Source organism: Rhinoderma darwinii, chromosome 3 (genome assembly GCF_050947455.1).
Source record: "Rhinoderma darwinii isolate aRhiDar2 chromosome 3, aRhiDar2.hap1, whole genome shotgun sequence".
Lineage (NCBI taxonomy): Eukaryota > Metazoa > Chordata > Amphibia > Anura > Rhinodermatidae > Rhinoderma > Rhinoderma darwinii.
This window is the reverse complement of record NC_134689.1, coordinates 411,216,483-411,243,101: the sequence shown is the minus strand read 5'-3', so window position 1 is coordinate 411,243,101 and position 26,619 is coordinate 411,216,483. Positions and strand designations below refer to the sequence as shown.

Here is a 26,619-nt window from a genome sequence, read left to right as displayed (position 1 = left end):
ACGAAAATCGGGTTCACACTGAGTTTTTTTGTAGGAGGAAAATCTGCCTCAAAATTCCGTTTGGAAATTTGAGGCAGATTTTCCTCTGCTTGCACGCCGATTTTCGCAGCATTTTTCGCACGCAGCCATTGAGCGCCACGGGAATAAAACGCCGCGAAATACGCTTTCTCTGCCTCCCAGTAGAGTTGTCCAGTAGAATGAGGAAGATGACACTATAGACATTAATGCGGCAGATGGTGCTGTGGCTTAGTTGGTTAAAGCGCCTGTCTAGTAAACAGGAGATCCTGAGTTCAAATCTCAGCAGTGCCTTGCTTTTTTTAAATTTTGTATTATATGTTCTATTTGTAAATCACAATTAATCAATTAAGTGAAAATATAAATTTCAGCTGGGAAGAGGAATATTCTACGTCAGTGGTTCCCAAACTTTTGTTTGGAACCCCCCACTACCGTACTTAGCCCCATTTCGTCTGATGTATGTCCACATCATTCGTAGTTAGATGCCGGTATTTAGCTCCATTCGAAAAATAAGTCCCTGCAACATTGAAAACGGCAACAATTGTGCGGGCGAGGGATGGACCGGGCTCAAGATATCCTGCTGCTGTGCGTCGCTGAGGCCAGACTATGGCTGCTGATGGTGGGTCATGTGACCCAAACCATCCATTAGTGGCCAACAGAGGTGTAGCTAGGGGTTGAGAACAGGGGGCTGAAACACATCTGAGTGGGCCCCCAACCAAGTGGGCCTCCGAAAGAGTATAATGACCCCTTAGTGGCCACACAGAATAATGCCCCTATAGCTGTGCCCACACAGTATAATGCCCCTATAGTGCCTCCCCCACAGTATAATGCCCTGTAGCTGCCCCTAAAGAGTATAATGCCCCTGTAGTGCCTCCCCCCATGGTATAATGCCTCTGTAGCTGCCCCTACACTGTATAATGCCCCTATAGTGCCTCCCCCGACAGTATAAAGCCCCTATACTTCCTCCCCACACAGTTTAATGCCCCCATAGCTTCCCCACAGTATAATGCCCCTATAGCTACCCTCCCCACAGTATAATGCCGCCATAGCTTCCCCACAGTATAATGCCCCTATAGCTTCCCCACAGTATAATGCCCCTATAGCTACCCTCCCCACAGTATAATGCCCCTATACCTACCCTCCCCACAGTACAATGCCGCCATAGCTTCCCCACAGTATAATGCCCCTATAGCTACCCTCCCCACAGTATAATGCCCCCATAGCTTCCCCAAAGTATAATGCCCCTATAGCTACCCTCCCCACAGTATAATGCCCCTATAGCTACGCTCCCCACAGTATAATGGCCCTATAGCTACCATCGCCACAGTATAATGCCCCAATAGCTACCCTCCCCACAGTACAATGCCCCTATAGCCACCCTCCCCACAGTACAATGCCGCCATAGCTTCCCCACAGTATAATGCCCCTATAGCTACCCTCCCCACAGTATAATGCCCCTATAGCTACCCTCCCCACAGTATAATGCCCCTATAGCTACCCTCCCCACAGTATAATGCCCCTATAGCTACCATCCCCACAGTATAATGCCCCAATAGCTACCCTCCCCACAGTATAATGCCCCAATAGCTACCCTCCCCACAGTATAATGCCCCTATAGCTACCCTCCCCACAGCGGCCCCTAAAGAGTATAATGCCCCTATAGTGCCTCCCTCCACAGTATAATGCCTCCGTAGCTGCCCCTACACAGTATAATGCCCCTATAGTGGCTCCCCCGACAGTATAAAGCCCCTATAGTTCCTCCCCACACAGTTCAATGCCCCCATAGCTTCCCCACAGTATAATGCCCCTATAGCTACCCTCCCCACAGTATAATGCCCCTATAGCTACCCTCCCCACAGTACAATGCTGCCATAGCTTCCCCACAGTATAATGCCCCTATAGCTACCCTCCCCACAGTATAATGCCCCTATAGCTACCCTCCCCACAGTATAATGCCCCTATAGCTACCCTCCCCACAGTACAATGCTGCCATAGCTTCCCCACAGTATAATGCCCCTATAGCTACCCTCCCCACAGTATAATGCCCCTATAGCTACCCTCCCCACAGTATAATGCCCCTATAGCTACCCTCCTCACAGTATAATGCCCCTATGGCTACCATCCCCACAGTATAATGCCCCAATAGCTACCCTCCCCACAGTATAATGCCCCAATAGCTACCCTCCCCACAGCGGCCCCTAAAGAGCATAATGCCCCTATAGTGCCTCCCTCCACAGTATAATGCCTCCGTAGCTGCCCCTACACAGTATAATGCCCCTATAGTGCCTCCCCCGACAGTATAAAGCCCCTATAGTTCCTCCCCACACAGTTCAATGCCCCCATAGCTTCCCCACAGTATAATGCTCCTATAGCTACCCTCCCCACAGTATAATGCCGCCATAGCTTCCCCACAGTATAATGCCCCTATAGCTTCCTCACAGTATAATGCCCCTATAGCTACCCTCTCCACAGTATAATGCCCCTATAGCTACCCTCCCCACAGTACAATGCCGCCATAGCTTCCCCACAGTATAATGCCCCTATAGCTACCCTCCCCACAGTATAATGCCCCCATAGCTTCCCCAAAGTATAATGCCCCTATAGCTACCCTCCCCACAGTATAATGCCCCTATAGCTACCCTCCCCACAGTATAATGCCCCTATAGCTACCCTCCCCACAGTATAATGCCCCTATAGCTACGCTCCCCACAGTATAATGCCCCTATAGCTACCATCCCCACAGTATAATGCCCCAATAGCTACCCTCCCCACAGTATAATGCCCCAATAGCTACCCTCCCCACAGTATAATGCCCCTATAGCTACCATCCCCACAGTACAATGCCGCCATAGCTTCCCCACAGTATAATGCCCCTATAGCTACCCTCCCCACAGTACAATGCCGCCATAGCTTCCCCACAGTATAATGCCCTTATAGCTACCCTCCCCACAGTATAATGCCCCTATAGCTACCCTCCCAACAGTATAATGCCCCTATAGCTACCCTCCCCACAGTATAATGCCCCTATAGCTACCATCCCCACAGTATAATGCCCCAATAGCTACCCTCCCCACAGTATAATGCCCCAATAGCAACCCTCCCCACAGCGGCCCCTAAAGAGTATAATGCCCCTATAGTGCCTCCCTCCACAGTATAATGCCTCCGTAGCTGCCCCTACACAGTATAATGCCCCTATAGTGCCTCCCCCGACAGTATAAAGCCCCTATAGTTCCTCCCCACACAGTTCAATGCCGCCATAGCTTCCCCACAGTATAATGCCCCTATAGCTACCCTCCCCACAGTATAATGCCCCTATAGCTACCCTCCCCACAGTATAATGCCCCCATAGCTTCCCCAAAGTATAATGCCCCTATAGCTACCCTCCCCACAGTATAATGTCCCTATAGCTACCCTCCCCACAGTATAATGCCCCTATAGCTACGCTCCCCACAGTATAATGCCCCTATAGCTACCCTCCCCACAGTATAATGCCCCAATAGCTACTCTCCCCACAGTATAATGCCCCAATAGCTACCCTCCCCACAGTATAATGCCCCAATAGCTACCCTCCCCACAGTATAATGCCCCATAGCTGTCCCCACACAGTATAATATCCCCATAACCACCACCTCACAGTATAATGACCCACAGCTGCCCCCACGCAGTGTAATGCACTTCAGCGTCGTAATAATACAACCGCATGCCCTTTCCTAAAGGCCCTTTCACACCGAACTACACTCTGCCGATGCAGCGAGCGCCGATCAACGAGACATTGAAGATCGGCGCTCATTTGCTCCTGTCACACGGAGCTATGGATGGGGGCGGCGGTCGTTACTCCGATCGCTCGTCCCCCTGTTTACACACCAAGATGTGCTGCCGACAACGATAATATTTCACTTTTTTAAAACGATACAACCAGCAGATGATCGAGCGTTTGCTTGGTTCCTCTGCTGATTCTTCCCCTGTTTACACAGGGCAATTATCGGCAACGAGCGTTATATTAATGCTCGTCTGCCCGATAATCGTCCAGTGTAAAACCCCCTTAAAGGGTAAATTCACACACAGAGTTTGGATGCAGGTTTTTGGTTCAGTTTTTTGAACCTAAGCCACAAGTGGATCTAAAGGAAAGAAAAGGTGTATAGAAAAGACTGGCGCATCTCCATTCTTTGGTGTCCACTCCCGTGTTTGGCAAAAAAAAACGGAGCCAAAAACTGCATCAAAACTCTGTGTGTGGTCTTGGCCTTAAAGAGGCTCTGTCACCAGATTTTGCAGCCCCTATCTCATATTGCATGTGATCGGCGCTGCAATGTAGATTACAGTAACGTTTTTATTTTTAAAAAACTAGCATTTTTGGCCAAGTTATGACCATTTTTGTATTTATGCAAATGAGGCTTGCAAAAGTACAACTGGGCGTGTTGAAAGTAAAAGTACAACTGGGCGTGTATTATGTGCGTACATCGGGGCGTTTTTACTTCTTTTACTAGCTGGGCGTTCTGACGAGAAGTATCATCCACTTCTCTTCGTTACCACCCAGCTTCTGGCAGTGCAGACACAGCCGTGTTCTCGAGAGATCACGCTGTGACGTCACTCACAGGTCCTGCATCGTGTCGGACGAGCGAGGACACATCGGCACCAGAGGCTACAGTTGATTCTGCAGCAGCAACGGCGTTTGCAGGTAAGTAGCTACATGGACTTACCTGCAAACGCCGATGCTGCTGCAGAATCAACTGTAGCCTCTGGTGCCGATGTGTCCTCGCTCGTCTGACACGATGCAGGACCTGGGGAAGTGACGTCACAGCGTAATCTGCCAGAAGCTGGGCGTTCTGAAGAGAAGTGGATGATACTTCTCGTCAGAACGCCCAGCTAGTAAAAGAAGTAAAAACAGATGCGAGCCCAATCCTATATGCAAATTACAGTTGCGGTGCACTATGGGTAACGTAATTTATACAATAACATTTTTCAAAAAATCTTTATTACCCGAATCTGAGGACAGTTATGACGTATGAGTCATGTGACACCGGGCTTATCGTTATAACATAATACACATTCCGTTACTGCGTCCTCCCTCTAATGTCAGTAAACAGCGCGAGGCGTGTGGCCGCTGCCGGGAGTGTTCACTCAGCATCGTCAGTGAGGTCAATCCTTACCTGTTCCTCCTCTGGGAGAAACAGACATGATGAATGGAGGAGGCTGAGTGTCTGATTACACAAAACTCCTGCCCGGCCCTGTCTGACAACTCAGGGTGTGTGGCATTCTGAGACCCGATCCACTGACAATCAGATTGATGTGAGAAAGAATAGATTATCTGAGATAGGCAGTATATATTTTATGTAAATTCTCATGTATGATTTAAGGTTGCGGGTTTGATTCTCTTACTTGGTGCTCGTGCGGCTGCCTGTCTCTCTGATGGGACGCTCCGTCTTCACAAGGCAATTCGCGGGGCTTCGCTCTGACCGCTGAGCAATACTCGGCGCTAACCAAACGTACTGTTGCTTGTTTCCCGGATGGGACATTTCCTCTCTGTCTATCCCTGCTCACAATCAGGGACGTTTCTGCAGTGATTAACCCAGTTAGGGGACAACCCTCCGGGATTTCCCGCAGGGTTGCCTCTCGAAGTAAAGAAATAAACACAAAAAAATATTTTTATCCAAATACAATGCTTCATTATGTCAAAACATAAAGTAAAAAAAACACACAATTGGAATTGCCGCATACGTTACGACCCTTTCTATAATTTTATCACGTTATGTAACCCGCACAGTGAACGCTGTAAAAAAACACCAAAAAACAACACCATTATTGCTGATCTTTGCTTTTTCCGTCTCACAAAAAAAAATGCATAAAAAGCAAACAAAAAGTATGTACTGAAAATGATAACGCAAACTAATCCGCAAAAAACAAGCCATCTAAATAAAAGTTCTGGCTCTTGGGATGCGACGATGAAAAAACACAAAATTCCCTGCGTCCTTATTTCTCTGTTAATATTTGACGTATGTGTAACACTTCAGGCCGCGGTCTGACTTTTCGTATGTCTTTAGTTTGTACCCCTGCCCTTATGGACTGGTACAGTGCGGCGTATTGGCGGAGATTTATAGAAACTGGCGCAAGTCGATCATATAAGGATTTCCGCATAACAACCAATCAGGTCACTGCTATTATTTTTTCAAAGGGCCTCTGAGATGTGAGAGCTGGAACCTGATTGGTTGCTATGAGGAAATCCCTAGCAACAGTTTCTAAATCTCCCCCAATGTAGAAGCGTCTGTGACATGGCAGCCGCCAAAATGAGCAAATGGCTGCAACGGTTACGCCACCCGTGTCTGTCACATGACAGCTACACAGCGATCGCCAAGGCAACTGTTCCCATTGACTATAATGAAGAAAAAGTCACTAGAGGGCGTCAAGGTATTTTTTAAAGGCGCTTTATTAATATTGCGCCACCTAGTGGCAGCAGATTTACAAGATGAATGCTCAAAGGGCATGGGTGCAGTACAATCCGGTACTTTCCTGCTAATCAGACTTTTGTGTCTCATGTTGGTCTAGCAGGATGTCTGAACCCCTGCCGGATTAAAGGACATGTAAACCATTGACGGATTAAATAATTTTTCTGCTGTAGAGCTTCACTAAAAAAAACGATGCCATTTTATAAGATGGCCGCATGTACGGCAGTGTAGCAAAACATCATGAATAATGGCCTTCTCTACAATGGACAGAACAGTAGTGACGCACGGATACCTTCTTTTAACATGGCCGACTGTTCGCTTTAGTGTCGTAATAATACAGCCGAATGCCCTTTCCTAAAGTGACGACTCCACGTGCGCCGAATCCTATATGCAAATTACAGTCGCGGTGCATTATGGGTACTTTTTACAATTACATTTTTCAATACATCTTTATTATCCAAGTGTGAGAAGAGACAGTTATGACGTATGAGTCATGTGACACCGGGACTAGCGTTATAACATAATACACATTCCGTTACTGCGTCCTCCCTCTAATGTCAGTAAACAGCGCGAGGCGTGTGGCCGCTGCCGAGAGTGTTCACTCAGCATTGTCAGTGAGGTCAATCCTTACCTGTTCCTCCTTTGGGAGAAACAGACATGATGAATGGAGGAGGCTGAGTGTCTGATTACACAAAACTCCTGCCCGGCCCTGACTTACAACTTGGGGTGTGTGGCATTCTGAGACCTGATCCACTGACGATCAGATTGATGTGACAAAGATTAGTTCAGTAGGTTGAGGTTATTATTTGGTGTCTTGGAGTGTTACCCCTTTTCTGACGTACAGTGGAGGATATGGAGGTGGTATGGACTACACTCTCGGGCAGGGTTGCCAACCGTCTCTAAATTTACGGACAGTCTGCAAAAATAGTTGTTTTTTCTGCTGTTTGTAGCGTCTGGCAGAAAAAAAGTACCGTCCAGGATTTTTCCTTATTTTCCCAAAACTTTGCACTGCGCATGCACCAGAATGTACATGCGCAGTGCAAAGGAAGAGTGGCCGCGGCCGGGAATATTGTCAGATTCCGCTTGACTTCTGCAGAATCTGAAATTATTCAGGCCGGCCGCAAGCAAGTGAGGTCGGTGCCGGGAGTGGACCAAGCTAGTCATCTCATGTCGCTGACCTTAGGTCAGGTGACTGTACTGGTCCACTCCTGGGCCGTCACCGACCCCAGTCAGAAGTAAAAAGCCGCCGCTGCATGACCTCTCCTCCTCGGCTACTCCTAACGGTAAATCATGTCAGGGAGTGCGGTAGGCTACCAATAACGCTCACTGCTCTGTTTGCAGTGTGATGCTCTTTACAAGGGGGGCTGTGTGGCGCTATTTACAAGGATCACAGTGTGGCGCTATTTACAAGGGCTGTGTGGCGCTATTTACAAGGGGGCTGTGTGGCGCTTTTTACAAGGGGGGCTGTCTGGCGCTGTTTACAAGGGGGCTGTGTGGCGCTGTTTACAAGGGGGGCTGTGTGGCACTATTTACAAGGGGGCTGTGTGGCACTATTTACAAGGCAGGCTGTGTGTGGTGCTATCTGCAGGGGGCGGGGTTACTGAGGGGGCACTTTTATTTTGTCGAGCACTGTGGGATCATTATTACTGTCTGGGGCACTGTGGGTTATGGGTTTGTTTAGACTGGGATGGGTATAGGTCGGGAGGGTGCTGAAAAAGCGAGAAACCAACATGTCTGTGTCAAATTCTGCAGATACGAGTCGTGACTGGAATGAGTCGTCAAAGTGGTCTGGGCCGGATGGAGAAAAAAAGGGAAAGTAAACGACTAATTAGAGAAAACATCACCTAAGTTAGCAGGGAAAGCTACAAGCAGAGCTGTGATTGGTGAGTCACTCCTAGCACACTGCACAGGAAATGATTTTGTAATTTGTCCGTAAAAATTTTGGTCTGTCTGTAATTTTTCCGCATGACTGCAAGTGAGTTTGGTGCCCGGAGTGGACCAAGCCAGTCATCTGACCTAATGTCAGTGACATGAGATCACGTGACTGGACTGGTCCACTACTGGGCCGTCCCCAACTCCAGTCAGAAGTGGAAAGCTGCTGCTACATGACCTGACATCCTCGGCTCCTACTAACGGTAAATCATGTCAGGCAGAGTGAAGAGCGGTAGGCTACCACTAACGCTCACCGCTCTGTTTGCAGTGTGGTGCTATTTACAAGGGGGCTTTGTGGCGCTATTTACACGGGGGGGCTGTGTGGCGCTATTTACAAGGGGGAGCTGTGTGACGCTATTTACAAGTGGGGCAGTGTGGCGCTGTTTACCAGGCAGGCTGTGTGGCGCTATTTAGAAGGGGGCAGTGTGGCGCTATCTACAAGGGGGAGCTGTGTGGTGCTATTTACAAGGGGGAGCTGTGTGGCGCTATCTACAAGGGGGAGCTGTGTGGTGCTATTTACAAGGGGGAGCTGTGTGGCGCTATCTACAGGGGGGAGCTGTGTGGCATTATCTACATGGAGAGCTGTGTGGCACTATTTACAAGGGGGGCTGTGTAGTGCTATTTTAAAGATGGGCTGAGGTGCTATATACAAGGGGGGCTGTGTGGCACTATTTACAAAGGGGCTGTGTGGCGCTATTTACAAGGAGGGCAATGTGGCGCTGTTTACAATGGGGACTGTGTGGCGCTGTTTACAAGGGAGGCTGTGTGGCGCTACTTACAAGGGGGCTGCGTGGCGCTATATACAAGTGGGGCTGTGTGGCGCTACATACAAGGGGGTCTGTGTGGCGCTATTTACAAGGCAGGCTCTGTGTGGTGCTATCTGCAGGGGGCACAGTTACTGAGGGGGCACTTTTATTTTGTCGAGCACTGAAGGATCATTATTACTGTCTGGGGCACTGTGGGTTATGAGTTTGTTTGGCCTGGGATAGGGTATAGGTGAGGAGGGTGCTGAAAAAGCGAGAAACCAACATGTTTGTGTCAAATTCTGCAGATACGAGTCGTGGCTGGAATAAATAGTCACAGTGGTCTGGGCCGGATGGAGAAAAAAAGGGAAGGTGAACGTCTCTATTCAGAGAAAATATCATATAAATTTCTGAAGTGGAGGTTGGCAACCAGTCATGGGCTGACCCTGTTCCATAAAACGAGCGTGTTGGCTGGCTGTATACAATGAGCAGGTGTTAGCTTGTTAACCCCATTAGATGACGCAGTCAATAACTACCGTGGCATCTAATCGAGACGCGATTGCAGGGTGCCGATGGCTGCCTGGGGGCAAAATGAAGGCCCCAGCAAAAATCGCGATATACTGCAATACATTAGCAAGTGGTCAAAAAATCAATGGTTATAGTACCCTCAGTAGGACTGATTAAAAAAAAGTCAGATACAGTTAAATTAAGTTTATATAAATATATAATATTACTGTAATGATGGGGGTAAGGAAACAGACAAGTGAGCCCTAATCTACCCGCCACTCAGTCCCTGCCTACTTGCAACGACCCGCCCTAGGCGACGACGTACAACTGGGCGAAGGTCCCTACGCTCAATAAGTGCACGACAGACAAACAGACAAGGGTACACAGAAGCAGGGAAAGGGGCAGTTGCCCACGGCAACACCGTGAGCAACAAGAGTGGTGAACGAGCCGAGTCAAACCAGGAGTGTACGAGGTACCAAACGCAGAGCAGGAGAGTAGTGAACAAGCCGAGTCAAACCAGGAGTGTACGAAGTACCAAACGCAGAGCAGGAGAGTAGTCAGTAAGCCAGGGTCAATATGAAGCAGGGTCAAATAGTTCAAGAAGCTGTAGCAGGGCCAGGAAACCAAACGAGAAGAATCACAAGCAAGGAGGAACAGGAAAGACAGGTATAAATAGACAGAGGGCGGGAGCTAGCTCCGTCTGGCCAGGCTGTGATAGGCTCTCCCACTCCTAAGCCTGCCACCCTGAGTGGTGGAAGATGGAGTCAGTCACACAGACATAGAAGCAGGTGCAGACTGATTACCTATGGGCGTAGATACAGAAGCTGTGCCTGGCAGATCCTTAACAGTACCCCCCCTTTTATGAGGGGCCACCGGACCCTTTCTAGATGGACCTGGTTTATTGGGGAAACGAAGGTGGAACCTCCTGACCAATACCCCAGCGTGAACATCCCGGGCGGGTACCCAAGTCCTCTCCTCAGGCCCGTATCCTCTCCAATGGACCAGGTACTGGAGGGAACCTTGGACCATCTTGCTTTCCACAATCTTGGCCACCTCGAATTCTACCCCCTCAGGGGTGAGAACGGGGACAGGAGGTTTCCTCGAGGGAGCCAAGGACGGGGAGCAGCGTTTAAGGAGGGAGGCATGAAACACGTCGTGTACTCGAAAAGATGGGGGCAACTCCAGTCGGAAGGAGACAGGATTGAGGACTTCAATGACCTTGTACGGCCCAATAAACCGGGGAGCAAACTTCTTGGACGGGACTTTAAGGCGCAAGTTCTTAGACGATAGCCACACCAGATCCCCGACCACAAACAAGGGGTTAGCAGAACGTCTTCTTTCTGCCTGAGTTTTTTGTATGCTCTGGGACGCCTCTAGGTTCTTCTGAACCTGGGCCCAGACTGTGCACAGTTCCCGATGAACGACCTCTACCTCGGGATTGTTGGAACTACCAGATGAAACAGAGGAGAACCGTGGATTAAACCCAAAATTAAAGAAAAAGGGGGAGACCCCTGACGAGTTACTGACCCGGTTATTAAGGGAAAATTCGGCGAGGGGAATGAATGAGACCCAATCATATTGACAGTCAGAGATAAAACACCTTAAATATTGTTCTAGAGACTGATTAGTCCTCTCAGTTTGGCCATTAGTTTCAGGATGGAAGGCAGAGGAGAAGGACAGATCAATCTCCAACTTTTTACAGAAGGCTCTCCAAAACAAAGAAACAAATTGTACCCCTCTGTCAGAAACAATATTGACAGGGACCCCATGGAGACGCAGGATGTGTTTGACAAACAAGGTAGCTAACGTCTTAGCATTGGGTAGTTTTTTTGAGGGGCACAAAGTGGCACATCTTACTGAAGCGGCTACTACAACCCACACCACCGACTTGCCTTGAGATGGAGGCAAATCGGTGATAAAATCCATGGAGATATGGGTCCAAGGTCTCTGGGGAATGGGCAAAGAACGTAGTAAGCCCGCTGGTCGGGACCTGGGAGTCTTGGACCTAGCACAAACCTCGCAAGCGGCGACGTAGGCCTTAACGTCTTTAGGCAACCCAGGCCACCAATAGTTTCTGGTAATGAGGTGCTTGGTACCCAGGATGCCTGGATGACCAGATAGTGCGGAGTCATGATTTTCCGTAAGTACCCTTAGCCGGAATTGCAGGGGAACAAACAGCTTGTTCTCAGGAAGGTTCCCAGGAGCTGGACCTTGATCACCAGCAATTTCAGAGACTAAATCAGAATCAATAGAGGAAATTATTATACCTGGAGGCAAAATACAAGCAGGATCTTCCTCCAAAGGAGGGCTGGCCATGAAACTACGCGACAGTGCATCAGCCTTAATATTTTTAGACCCAGCCCTATAGGTAACCAAAAAGTTGAATCTGGTAAAAAATAGCACCCATCGAGCTTGTCTCGGGTTTAGCCTCCGGGCAGATTCTAGGAATACCAGATTCTTGGTCGGTAAGGACCGTTACCTGGTGCCTAGCCCCCTCCAGGAAGTGGCGCCACTCTTCAAATGCCCATTTAATGGCTAAGAGTTCGCGGTTGCCAATATGATAGTTACTCTCAGTGGGCAAAAACTTCCTGGAAAAGTAGGCACAGGGACGGAGATGGGTGAGGGACCTTGTACCCTGGGACAAGACAGCCCCCACTCCCACCTCGGACGCGTCAACCTCCACGATAAATGGCTCCATTTGGTTGGGCTGAACCAACACCGGGGCCGAGATAAAGCACTTCTTAAGGACCTCAAAAGCCTGGACAGCCTCAGGAGGCCAGCGGAGGAGATCAGCACCCTTGCGAGTGAGATCCGTAAGAGGCTTAGCGATGACCGAGAAGTTAGCAATAAATCTCCTGTAATAATTAGCGAACCCCAAGAAGCACTGTAACGCCTTCAGGGAGGCAGGTTGGACCCATTCCGCCACAGCCTGGACTTTGGCGGGGTCCATGCGGAATTCATGAGGAGTGAGGATTTGACCCAAAAATGGTATCTCCTGCACCCCAAACACACATTTTTCGGTCTTCGCAAACAGTTTGTTTTCCCGAAGGACCTGGAGCACCTTCCTGACATGCTCCATGTGGGAGGACCAGTCCTTGGAAAACACAAGTATGTCATCAAGGTACACTACAAGAAATACCCCCAGGTAATCTCTTAAAATCTCATTTATGAAATTCTGGAAGACCGCGGGAGCATTACACAACCCAAAGGGCATGACGAGGTATTCAAAATGACCTTCGGGCGTGTTAAACGCAGTCTTCCACTCATCCCCCTCTTTGATGCGGATAAGGTTATACGCCCCCCGTAGATCAAACTTAGAGAACCATTGGGCCCCCTGAACCTGATTAAAGAGATCCGGAATCAAAGGAAGGGGATACTGGTTCCTTACAGTGACCTTATTCAAGTTACGGTAGTCAATGCATGGCCTAAGACCACCATCCTTCTTCCCTACGAAGAAGAAGCCAGCACCTACCGGAGAAGTAGAGGGGCGAATGTAACCCTTGGCCAGGCATTCCTGGATATACTCTCTCATGGCTTCACGTTCGGGACAAGAGAGATTAAATATCCTACCCTTAGGGAGCTTAGCTCCTGGAACCAAATCGATAGCGCAATCGTATTCTCTATGAGGAGGTAACACTTCGGAGGCCTCTTTAGAGAAACCATCAGCGAAGTCCTGAACAAACTCGGGTAGCGTGTTCACCTCCTCAGGGGGAGAAATAGAATTAACAGAAAAACATGACGTCAAGCATTCATTACCCCATTTGGTAAGATCCCCAGAATTCCAGTCAAACGTGGGATTATGCAACTGCAACCAGGGAAGGCCTAAAACCAAATTGGACGATAATCCCTGCATCAACAGTACAGAGCACTGCTCCAAATGCATGGAGCCAACAAGGAGTTCAAAAACAGGGGTATGCTGTGTAAAATAACCATTAGCAGGAGGAGTGGAGTCGATACCCACTACCGGGACAGGTTTAGGCAAATCAATCAATGGCATAGCTAGAGACATAGCAAATTCCACAATATTGGAAATATATAACCCCAGCACACACAGAGGTACGCAAAAGATCCAGATGCAAACAAATTTAAGTTTTATTGCAACAAAAGATGGTAAAGTTGAGGTGGAAAGCGACTTGGTAAAGACGTTTCGGCCGAACCTCGGCCTTTGTCACGGTCGCTGTAAGACGATATCACTGGTATGGGTTGTCCGCCGGATATTCCCTGTGTGTCATTATTATATTACTATTACATTATTATTCCTATTACTACTATTATGTTACTATTATTAGGGTATGTTCACACGGCCTATTTTCGGCCGTTTTTCGGGCCGTAAACACCCAAAAAACGGCCGAAAAATCGGAAGCAGAACGCCTCCAAACATCTGCCCATTGATTTCAATGGGAAAACGGCATTCTGTTCCGACGGAGCGTTTTTCGCGGCGTTTTTTTCGCGAAAAAAAACGGCCTCGAAAAAGAAGTGCAGGACACTTCTTGGGACGTTTTTGGAGCCATTTTTCATAGAAAAAAGCTCCAAAAACGTCCATAAAAAACGCCGCAATAAACACAGCGAAAATCGCGAGTGGTACAAAAAAAGTCTGAAAATCAGGAGCTGTTTTCTCTTGAAAACAGCTCTGTATTTTGAGACGTTTTTGACTCTGCGTGTGAACATTCCCTAACACTGCTTCAGTGACAGAATGACACAGATGTACTATATATTATCACATGCAATGCCATGTAATACAACTTTAAGGGTATGTTCACACGCAGAGTCAAAAACGTCTCAAAATACGAGTCAATGGAGTCAATGCAAAACGCCTCCAAAAACGTCCCAAGAAGTCTTCTTTTGACGAGCCGTCATTTTATGAGACGTATTTTGACAGCGACGCGTAAAATGAAGGCTCGTGGGAACAGAACATCGTAATTCCCATTGAAAGCAATGGGCAGATGTTTGTAGGCGTATTAGGGGCGTTTTTTCAGGCGTAATTCGAGGCGTAAAACGCCCGAATTACGTCTGAAAACAGTGCGTGTGAACATACCCTTAGGCCGGGTTCACATGAGCGTGTGCGTTTTGCGCGCACAAAAAACGCTGCGTTTTGCGCGCGCAAAAGGTCCATAACAGCTCCGTGTGTCAGCAGCGTATGATGCGCGGCTGCGTGATTGTCGCGCAGCCGCCATCATTATGATGCTCTGTTTTTATGTTTGTAAACAGAACAGCACGTGGTGCTTTTCTGTTTTCATTCATAGTTTTGACTACTGTCGCGCATCACGCGCGGCAGATAGAAGTGCGTCCATGTGCCGTGCGCGGTTTTCAGGCACCCATTGACTTCAATGGGTGCGTGATGCGCGAAAAACTGGCAAATATAGGACATGTCGTGAGTTTTATGCAGCGGACATACGCTGTGTGAAAATCACTGACAGTCTGCACGGCCCCATAGACTAACATAGGTCCGTGCGACGGGCGTGAAAATCACGCGCGTAGCCCGGACCTATTATACGTTCGTCTGAATAAGCCCTTAGATATAGAGGTTTACATCCATCGGTCCATGATGAGATCGCTGGGTGCCCATGCGTTGCTATTGCAGTCGTGGGGTTAACCATGGCTCATAGGTCTGCCACCTTAGCACACATATTAGGACCTATCGGGAATAAAAATAAAAGTCCCAAAAAGTTCATTAAACTGTTAAATAATAGAAAGTAAAGAAATAAACAAACAAAATAAATCACACAATTGGAATTGCCGCATACGTTACGACCCTTCCTATAATGTTATCACGTTATGTAACCCGCACAGTGAACGCCGTAAAAAAAAAAAAACGCCATTATTGCTAATCTTTGCTTAAAAACAGAATAAATAACTCATCCGCAAAAAATAAGAAAAGTTCTGGCTCTTGGGATGCGACGATGAAAAAAACAAATTGAGGTAGAGGAGACCCTAGTAGCTGGCAGGGATGTGTGATTCAAATAGACAGATACAGTGTGCTTTAGCACAAATATCCCAATTTCCCAGCTACTACTTGAATTATGGCATTAGGTAAAACATATCTTTTAATATTTAACTTTAGAATTAGAGTGCCATGAAAGAACGGTAGACGTACAACATTGAATTAGGATAAAAATAAGTCGGTTAGCGTGGCATTGGAGATGTAAGAGGTGTTAACATCTCATGGACGTAATGTGGCTAGCATGTTCGGCAGCTGCAGACTGCCTAAAGAGCCTCTGTCCTACGTAGGATAAGGTGCAAAAGCTAAACAGCGACTAAGTTAGATTTAAAAAAAAAAAGCGGTGTTATATACGCCGCTAAATGCCCATGCCCAAAACGATATATTGGCAAGACAATTCAACAGCTTAGGAGAAGAATCTCCAAACATGTGAGTACTATCAATACACAAGAAGACACCCCTCTCTCCAGACATGTTAGATCTTGTCACCAGGGAAATGCCAATGCCCTGAAATTTTGGGGCATCACCCAAGTCAAATTGGGCCCTAGAGCTGGCAATTTAGACAAAAAACTGTTACAAGAAGAAGCACGCTGGATACATAGGTTAGGATCTCTCAGCCCCATTGGTCTAAATGAGGGCTTCACTTTCGCTGCCTTTCTATAAAATCTTTTATAAATATCCTTCATGAATTTCCATTCCAACTATCCAAATAACATGGATCATATCAAGTTCCCAATCTTGACAATTATATGTATACTACACACTATTATGTGATGCAATCTTTTATATACTGTATACAACAAACCTTACCTGTATATACAGTCAACCTGTCACTGCAGTCCTACCCTTAGGAGCTACAAATAGCCCCTCAGTACAACATAGATCATAACTCTCTTGCTTCCTTTTATATATGCCATCCTATCTGGATTATAACTTATCGTTTCGATTTGGCCTTATCTTCCCCATCAAGACATTGAACATCAGGATTACATCCAAATGTAGTGTGGCAAACCCTGTCGTTATGCCACTAAGTAACGCATCTGCATGTGTGGCGTTCTGCTCAGTATTTGCAGACACCACATAATGACAGCCGTCCCTACCTTCAGAAGAAAGGGGAAAAAACACTATCACCCGCTCTCACCATAGTGCGCATGCGCCGGATTCGGCTTGTGACTGGGTGAACGGCAGCCTCACTACATAGGCTATCCGACACGCCAATCACACAGTATGAGGGCTCGTCCCTCACTGTGAATCCTATTGGCTATGACTGGGGATGACGCACCCCACGAGGGGTGTTTCCCCTACTATAACAGGAAGCATTTTCTGCACGCGCCGGTAATAGCCCCGAATTATCCCCTGAAGACGCTGCTTAGCAGTGAAACATGTCGGGAGGGGGGGGGGGATTTTATAGAATTAGAGTGCCATGAAAGAACGGCAGACGTACAACATTGAATTAGGATAAAAATATGCAGAGTCGGTTAGCGTGGCATTGGAGATGTAAGAGGTGTTAACATCTCATGGACGTAATGTGGCTAGCATGTACGGCAGCTGCAGACTGCCTAAAGAGCCTCTGTCCTACGTAGGATAAGGTGCAAAAGCTAAACAGCGACTAAGTTAGATTTAAAAAAGCACTAGTACGTCTACCGTTCTTTCATGGCACTCTAATTCTAAAGTTAAATATTAAAAGTTATGTTTTACCTAATGCCATAATTCAAGTAGTAGCTGGGAAATTGGGATATTTGATGAAAAAAACAAAAACTCCCTGCGTCCATATTTCTCTATTATTATTTGACGTATGTGTAAGGCCCCATGCACACGAACGGGCTTTTGCGGCCGCAATTCCCCCGAAAATCAACGGAAAATTGCGGCCCCATTCATTCCTATGGGCCCATGCACACGACCGTGGTTTCCACAGTCCGTGCATGGCCCAGGAGCCGGGACTGCAGAAAGAACGGACATGTCTTATTACGGCCGTGTTCTGCGATCCGGGCTCATAGGAAATAATGGATGCGGCCACGTGGCTACGGTCGTGTGCATGAGGCCTATGGGTATGTTCACACGATTAACAAAATACGTCTGGAAATACTGATTTTCAGAAGTTTTTTGAGCAACTCGCGTTTTTTGCAACGTTTTTCGCGGCCATTTTTGGAGCTGTTTTCAATAGAGTCTATGAGAAAACGGCTCCAAAAACGTACCAAGAAGTGTCCTGCACTTCTTTGATGCGGCCGTAATTTTACACGCCGTATTTTGACAGCGACGAGTAAAATGATAGCTTGTCTGCACAGAACATCGTAAGACCCATTGCAAGAAATGGGCAATGGTTGCTGACGTATTGGAGCCGTCTTTTCAGGCGTAATTCAAGGCGTAAAACGCCTCCTTACGTCTGAAAAGAGGTCGTGTGCACATACACTTACACTTCAGGCCGCGGTCTGACTTTTCGTATGTCTTTAGTTTGTACCCCTGCCCTTATGGACTGGTACAGTGCGGCGCATTGGCGGAGATTTATAGCAACTGGCGCAAGTCGATTATGAAAGGATTTCCGCATAACAACCAATCAGGTCACTGCTTTTATTTTTTCAAAGGGCCTCTGAGATGTGAGAGCTGGAACCTGATTGGTTGCTATGGGGAAATCCCTAGTAACAGTTTCTAAATCTCCCCCAATGTAGAAGCGTCTGTGACGTGGCAGCCGCCAAAATGAGCAAATGGCTGCAACGATTACGCCACCCGTGTCTGTCACATGACAGCTACACAGCGATCGCCAAGGCAACTGTTCCCATTGACTATAATGAAGAAAAAGTCACTAGAGGGCGTCAAGGTATTTTTTAAAGGTGCTTTAATAATATGGCGCCACCTAGTGGCAGCAGATTTACAGGATGAATGCTCAAAGGACACGGGTGCAGTACAATCAGGTACTTTCCTGCTAATCACACTTTTGTGTCTCATGTTGGACTAGCAGGATGTCTGAACCCCTGCCGGATTAAAGGACATATAAACCATTGCCGGATTAAATAATTTTTCTGCTGTAGAGCTCTACTAAAAAAACACGATGTCCTTTTATAAGATGGCCGCATGTACGGCAGTGTAGCAAAACGTCATGAATAATGCCCTTCTCTACAATGGACAGAACAGTAGTGACGCACGGATACCTTCTTTTAACATGGCCGACTGTTCGCTTTAGTGTCGTAATAATACAGCCGAATGCCCTTTCCTAAAGTGACGACTCCACGAGCGCCCAATCCTATATGCAAATTACAGTCGCGGTGCATTATGGGTACTTTTTACAATTACATTTTTCAATACATCTTTATTATCCAAGTGTGAGAAGAGACAGTTATGAGGTATGAGTCATGTGACACCGGGCTTATCGTTATAACATAATACACACGCCGTCACTACATCCTCCCTCTAATGTCAGTAAACAGCGCGAGGCGTGTGGCCGCTGCCGGGAGCGTTCACTCAGCATCGTCAGTGAGGTCAATCCTTACCTGTTCCTCCTCTGGGAGAAACAGACATGATGAATGGAGGAGGCTGAGTGTCTGATTACACAAAACTCCTGCCCGCCCCTGACTGACAACTCAGGGTGTGTGGCATTCTGATACTCGATCCACTGATGATTGTATTGATGTGACAAAGGTTAGCTGAGTAGGTTGAGATTATTATTTGGTGTCTTGGGGTATTACATCTTTTCTGACATACAGTGAAGGATATTGAGGTGGAGGACTATACTCATGGGCAGGCTTGCCAACCGTCTGTAAATTTACGGACAGTCTGGCAGAAAATAGCACCGTCCAGGATTTTTCCTTATTTTCTCGGAACTTTGCACTGCGCATTCGCCACAATGTACATGCGCAGTGCAAAGGAAGAGTGAATGGGAATATTGTCAGATTCCGCTTGACTCTGAATCTGAAATTATGCAGGCCGGCTGCAAGCAAGGGAGGTTGGTGCCGGGAGTGGACCAAGCCAGTCATCTGACCTAACGCCAGTGACAAGGGGGAGCTGTGTGGCGCTATCTACAGGGGGAGCTGTGTGGCGCTATCTACAAGGAGGAGCTGTGTGGCGCTATCTACAGGGGGAGCCATGTGGCGCTATTTACAAGGGGGAGCTGTGTGGTGCTATCTTCAAGGGGGAGCTGTGTGGCGCTATCTACAGGGGGAGCTGTGTGGCGCTATCTACAAGGGGGAGCTGTGTGGTGCTATCTACAAGGGGGAGCTGTGTGGTGCTATCTACAAGGGGGAGCTGTGTGGCGCTATCTACAAGGGGGAGCTGTGTGGCGCTATCTACAAGGAGGAGCTGTGTGGTGCTATCTACAGGGGGAGCTGTGTGGTGCTATCTACAAGGGGGAGCTGTGTGGTGCTATCTACAAGGGGGAGCTGTGTGGCGCTATCTACAAGGAGGAGCTGTGTGGTGCTATCTACAGGGGGAGCTGTGTGGTGCTATCTACAGGGGGAGCTGTGTGGCGCTATCTACAAGGGGGAGCTGTGTGGCGCTATCTACAAGGGGGAGCTGTGTGGCGCTATCTACAAGGGGGAGCTGTGTGGCGCTATCTACATGGGGGAGCTGTGTGGTGCTATCTACAGGGGGAGCTGTGTGGTGCTATCTACAGGGGGAGCTGTGTGGCGCTATCTACAAGGGGGAGCTGTGTGGCGCTATCTACAAGGGGGAGCTGTGTGGCGCAATCTACATGGGGGGGCTGTGTGGCGCTATCTACAAGGAGGAGCTGTGTTGCGCTATCTACAAGGGGGAGCTGTGTGGCGCTATCTACAAGGGGAGCTGTGTGGCGCTATCTACAAGGGGGAGCTGTGTGGCGCTATCTACAGGGGGAGCTGTGTGGCGCTATCTACAAGGAGGAGCTGTGTGGTGCGATCTACAAGGGGGAGCTGTGTCGCGCTATCTACATGGGGAGCTGTGTGGCGCTATCTACAAGGGGGAGCTGTGTGGCGCTATCTACAAGGGGGAGCTCTTTGGCGCTATCTACAAGGGGGAGCTCTTTGGCGCTATTTACAAGTGGGGATGTGTGGCGCTATTTACAAGGGGGACTGTGGTGCTATTTACAATGGGGCTGTGTGTGGCACTCTTTACAAGGGGGGGCTCCGGGGTGCTCCTTACAAGGGGGAGCTGTGTGTTGCTATTTACAAGGGGGAGCTGTGTGGCACTATTTACATGGGGAGCTGTGTGTCGCTATCTACAAGGGGGAGCTGTGTGGCGCTATCTACAAGGGGGAGCTGTGTGGCGCTATCTACAAGGGGGAGCTGCGTGGCGTTATCTACACGGGGGAGCTGTGTGGCTCTATCTACAAGGAAGAGCTGTGTGGCGCTATCTACAAGAAGGAGCTGTGTGGCGCTATCTACAAGGGGGAGCTCTTTGGCGCTATTTACAAGTGGGGCTGTGGCACTATTTACAAGGGGGCTGTGGCACTATTTACAAGGGGGCTGTGTGGTGCTATTCACAAGGCAGGCTGTGTGTGGTGCTATCTGCAGGGGGCACGGTTACTGAGGGGGCACTTTTATTTTGTCGAGCACTGAGGGATCATTATTACTGTCTGGGGCACTGTGGGTTATGAGTTTGTTTGGACTGGGATAGGGTATAGGTGAGGAGGGTGCTGAAAAAGCGAGAAACCAACATGTCTGTGTCAAATTCTGCAGATACGAGTCGTGGCTGGAATAAATCGTCACAGTGGTCTGGGCCGGATGGAGAAAAAATGGGAAAGTGAACGTCCCTAATCAGAGAAAATATCACATGAGTTAGCAGGGAAAGCTACAAGCAGAGCTGTGAATGGTGAGTCACTCCTAGCACCGTGCACAGGAAATGATTTAAGAATAAATAAAAATTAACATAACTGGTATCGCCGTGTCCATAAAAGTCTGAACTGTTACAACATCACATTATTTAACCCGCAAGTGCGCTGTAAACATTATTATGTTACTATTATTATATTATTATTATATTATTATTATATTATTCGCCTGAAAACAGCTCCTGATTATCAGACGTTTTTGTAGCAACTCGTGTTTTTCGCTGCGTATTTTTTGGCTGTTTTTGGAGCTGTTTTTCAATGGAGTCAATGAAAAACGCCTCCAAAAACGTCCCAAGAAGTGACATGCACTACTTTTGACGAGCCGTAATTTTACGCGCCATATTTTGACAGCGACGCGTAAAATAAAGGCTCGTGGGAGCAGAACATCGTAATTCCTATTGAAAGCAATGGGCAGATGTTTGTAGGCGTATTAGGGGCGTTTTTTCAGGCGTAATATGCCCGAACTACGTCTGAAAACAGTGCGTGTGAACATACCCTTAGATGTAGAGGTCAATGCTAACCGCGGCATCTTAGAGGTTTACATCCATCGGTCCATGACGAGATCGCTGGGTGCCCATGCGTTACTATTGCAGTCGTGGGGTTAACCATGGCTCATAGGTCTGCCACCTTAGCACACATATTAGGACCTATCGGGAATAACAAAAAAGTCCAAAAAGTTAAATAAACTGTTAAATAATAGAAAGTAAAGAAGTAAACAAAAAAAATCACACAATTGGAATTGCCGCATACGTTACGACCCTTCCTATAATGTTATCACGTTATGTAACCCGCACAGTGAACGCCGTAAAAAAACAAACAAAAAAAACCCACCATTATTGCTGATCTTTGCTTTTTCCGTCTCACAAAAAAAACAGAATAAATAACTCATCTGCGAAAAACAAGAAAAGTTATGGCTCTTGGGAAAAAAACAAAAACTCCCTACGTCGTTATTTCTCTATTATGTGTAAGGCCCCATGCACACGAACGTGCTTTTGCGGCCGCAATTCCCCCGAAAATCCACGGCAGTATTGCGGCCCCATTCATTCCTATGGGCCCATGCACACGACCGTGTTTTCCACAGTCCGTGCATGGCCCAGGAGCTCGAACCTCAGAAAGAACGGACATGTCTTATTATGGCTGTTTTCTGCGGTCCAGACTCATAGGAAATAATGGATGTGGCCATGTGCACGGCCCGCGATTTGTGGGCGGCACCCGGGTGACACTCCGCTGACGGCCGACCCGAAAATCATGGCCGTGCACATGGCTACGGTCGTGTGCATGAGGCCTAACACTTCAGGCCGCGGTCTGACTTTTCGTATGTCTTTAGTCTGTACTCCTGCCCTTATGGACTGGTACAGTGCGACACATTGGCGGAGATTTATAGAAACTGGCGCAAGTCGATCATGAAAGGATTTCCGCATAACAACCAATCAGGTCACTGCTTTTATTTTTTCAATGGGCCTCTGAGATGTGAGAGCTGGAACCTGATTGGTTGCTATGGGGAAATCCCTAGCAACAGTTTCTAAATCTCCCTCAATGTAGAAGCGTCTGTGATGTGGCAGCCGCCAAAATGAGAAAATGGCTGCAACGATTACGCCACCCGTGTCTGTCACATGACAGCTACACAGCGATCGCCAAGGCAACTGTTCCCATTGACTATAATGAAGAGAAAGTCACTAGAGGGCACAAAGGTATTTTTTAAAGGCGATTTAAAGGGGTTTTCCGAGATCTAAAAAAAAACTTTCTTAATAGTCGGACCTTTTTTTTTATCTTTAAATACACTCACCTAAATATCCTTTTGGAATTTTATGTCTCTTTCCGTCCTGTAAACGTTCTGTCTTTACATTCCACGCTCTGTTTACATGCCTCCTATGACAGCTTCCGGTCCGCTCCCAGCATGCATCGCTTTTCTCTCAGCATGCCATGCGCCGGGAGCAAGGCCTGTCATACACGCTATGAGAGCAACAATGCATGCTCAGACGCCTGACAAATAGTATCCGTTCCACCGCCTCTCTCAGTGTGCAGTGACGTCAGGAATGACGTTCCCGTACATTGAGCAGGCCGGAAAACGGAAGTCAAAGATTATGGACGGATAGCGCCGGAAGTAAAGGTTTTGCTGCTGGAGACACATCACGTGACCGGTGCTGGAATCGGGTGTTAGAAAATGAAAAAAAAACGTGGGTATATTACAAATGACATTATTTTTATATGTGCAGTGAAATAGAAATTAGTTAATTGGTTCTGGAAAAGCCCTTTAATAATATTGTGCCACCTAGTGGCAGCAGATTTACAAGATGAATGCTCAAAGGGCACGGGTGCAGTACAATCAGGTACTTTCCTGCTAATCAGACTTTTGTGTCTCATGTAGGACTAGCAGGGACGCACGGATACCCTCTTTTAACATGGCCGACGGTTCGCTTTGTAGTAATACAGCCGAATGCCCTTTCCTAAAATGGCGACTCCACACGCGCCTAACCCTATATGCAAATTACAGTCGCGGTGCACTATGGGTACTTTTTACAATTTCATGCGTACATTTTTACAATTGCATTTCTCCATACATCTTTATTATCCAAGTGTGAGAAAAGACAGTTATGAGGTATGAGTCATGTGACACCGGGACTAGCGTTATAACATAATACACACGCCGTCACTACATCCTCCCTCTAATGTCAGTAAACAGCGCGAGGCGTGTGGCCGCTGCCGGGAGTGTTCACTCAGCATCGTCAGTGAGGTCAATCCTTACCTGTTCCTCCTATGGGAGAAGCAGACATGATGAATGGAGGAGGCTGAGTGTCTGATTACACAAAACTCCTGCCCGGCCCTGACTTACAACTCGGGGTGTGTGGCATTCTGATACTTGATCCACTGACTGTCAACTTGGGGTGTGTGGCATTCTGAGACCCTATCAACTGACTGACAACTTGGGGTGTGTGGCATTCTGAGACCCTATCCACTGACGATCAGATTAATGTAATAAAGAATAGATTATGTGAGTTAGAGTGAATATATCTTTTATGTAAATTCTCATGAATGAGTTAAAGGGAATGTGTCGTGAATTAAACCTTTTTTTTTTTAAAGTTTATTTATTTCTATTATAGTTTTTTACATTTTTTGCTGTGTTCTTTTTTTTTTTCTTCCATATGGTGGAAAGTAAATAATAATTTTGCATGTTTTCCTATGTTGGCCACCAGGGGGAGCACTTCCTAGAATTACAGCAAGGTGAATAAGGCAAAGCAACCTGACTCACAGCTGCCGTAAATGTGGGAGGGAATCTCACCCCCCTTCTACAAGCCAGGAAAAGGTGTCTTCAGATTGCTAAGCAGTGTCCGGCTGCCATTTTGAGTGTGATTCTGCAGCTGGCAGAAGTTATAGGACACACGCTTACTAAACAAAGGGAAACCAGCTCCGGAATAGAACACCGTATTTCCCATTGAAACCAATTGGCAGATGCTTGTAGGCATTCTGCTTCCGATTTTTCAGCTGAAAACATTGCGTGTGAACATACCCTTAGAATGATGAAAGTGAAGTGAATGACTTTTCAGTTGACAAGTTCACACGGCGTGTATTTTTGACGTCTTTTTTGCACATTTTATGTGCCAAAAACCACATAAAAAACCGCTTGATTACACCTGATTTTGCGTGTTTGGGGGGATTTGTGTGTGTGTGTAAGGGGGGGGGGGGGTGCTCGCTGCTGATTCTTTAAAACAGCTGATAAGCGGCTTGAAAGTATAAGCGGCGCCCATGCACACTCCGCTCTGCTTCACATACATACACGGGAAAAGTCTTAAAGGGGTCGTCCAGGAAAACATGGCACCGCACCTGTCCTCAGGTCGTGTGTGGTATTACAGCTCTGTCCTATTCACTTCAATGGAGGTGAACTGCAATACCAGACACAACCTGAGGACAGGTGCGGCGCTGTGTCTACAATCTGCACACCCCTTCTGTCCTGAGGCGACCCACCGCCATCACTGCAGACAGAACCACACAACTACGGCATGAGGGCAGGGCTTGTCCTGAGTCTCTTGTTATGGACAGATTTACAGTCACATGAACCCCGTCTGCATCAGAACCGGTAACCTAGGTCCGATTACATGACAGAGGGGGATCACCAAGAACCCTGTGCACCCTCAGCCCGTCCATCCAGCCCTTTCCTGGTTATATCTGCTTCTGGGAAAGCTGGATGACCATTATTACCCCTCATACTGGAGTGTGTTTGGGAATGTGATTAATGAACCTCTCACACTCCAGTAGGAGGGGTAATGGTGGTCACCCAGCTTTCCCAGACCCCTGAACAGTAAATCTCTTTAGTTGTGCTGAGACTGTTTGGGGATGTGACTAATGAACCTCTCAGTCTCAGCACAACTAGAGAGATTTACCGTTCAGGGGTCTGGGAAAGCTAGGTACCACACTAACAGCGGGCATATTGTTTATCACCCAGCTTTCCCAGGACAGTTACATCATGTGTCCTTTATACAGAGTCCTGCACAACTATAGGGGGGCCCGTCGGGTAGGGGGGCCCGTCGGGTGGGGGGGCCCGTCGAGGGTCACGAGAGCGGCGGTCTGTGAGAGAAAGAGAGGGACAGACAGAGACACACACCTTACCTGCAGTGCAGCCGGTCTTCATGATGGCGCCTGCTATCTCCCTGCAAACAGCTTCTCTGCTGTGTGACTTTGACCTGTGTCTGCGCAGTACAGAGCCAGAGAGCAGAAGCAATGGACGAGAGCCGTTCATTGACTCCTGTGCATTGTATGTGCCGTATTCCATCTCTGTATGTGTCATTAATTGACACATACAGAGATGAAAAAATCTTACTAGATCACTATGTGCAGCCACATACACACACATTAACGTTACTGAAGTGTCCTGAGAGTTAATAGACATCACTACCAGCCAGGACGGGATGACATATAAGTCATGTGACACCGGGCCTAGCGTTATAACAATACATATTCCTTTACTGCGTCCTCCCTCTAATGTCGGTATACAGCGTGAGGCGTGTCACCGCTTTTGGGAGAGGGCAATTAGCATCGTCAGTAAGGTAAGGCCCCATGCACACAACCGTATCCACAAATACTGACCGTAAATACGGTTCCGTATTACTTAATTGTTATCAGCAAATCATCAGCAACGTACACATTTCTGCTGAATGGTATCCGTATATACGGATCCGCAAAAAGAGAGGCCTGGTTGATGAGAAATCCACTTTGTGTCGCTTAGCAACACTTCTGTAGTTGCAGATGGCTATC

The 26,619-nt window shown here is 47.6% G+C and overlaps 5 non-coding genes across 5 annotated transcripts; all 5 read left to right on the top strand.

Annotated features, from left to right (window-relative positions):
- The first annotated feature begins 235 nt into the window (after positions 1-235).
- On the top strand, positions 236-309 carry TRNAT-AGU (transfer RNA threonine (anticodon AGU)). The gene has a single exon. It is a non-coding gene; the product is annotated as a tRNA-Thr (tRNA).
- A 4,830-nt stretch (positions 310-5,139) lies between these two features.
- LOC142751353 (U8 small nucleolar RNA) lies at positions 5,140-5,274 on the top strand. The gene has a single exon (XR_012882900.1). It is a non-coding gene; the product is annotated as a U8 small nucleolar RNA (small nucleolar RNA).
- Positions 5,275-7,063: 1,789 nt separating this feature from the next.
- Positions 7,064-7,198, top strand: LOC142751354 (U8 small nucleolar RNA). Its single transcript, XR_012882901.1, has one exon. It is a non-coding gene; the product is annotated as a U8 small nucleolar RNA (small nucleolar RNA).
- An 11,839-nt stretch (positions 7,199-19,037) lies between these two features.
- Positions 19,038-19,172, top strand: LOC142751350 (U8 small nucleolar RNA). The gene has a single exon (XR_012882897.1). It is a non-coding gene; the product is annotated as a U8 small nucleolar RNA (small nucleolar RNA).
- A 4,920-nt stretch (positions 19,173-24,092) lies between these two features.
- Positions 24,093-24,227, top strand: LOC142751352 (U8 small nucleolar RNA). The gene has a single exon (XR_012882899.1). It is a non-coding gene; the product is annotated as a U8 small nucleolar RNA (small nucleolar RNA).
- The last annotated feature ends 2,392 nt before the right edge of the window (positions 24,228-26,619 follow it).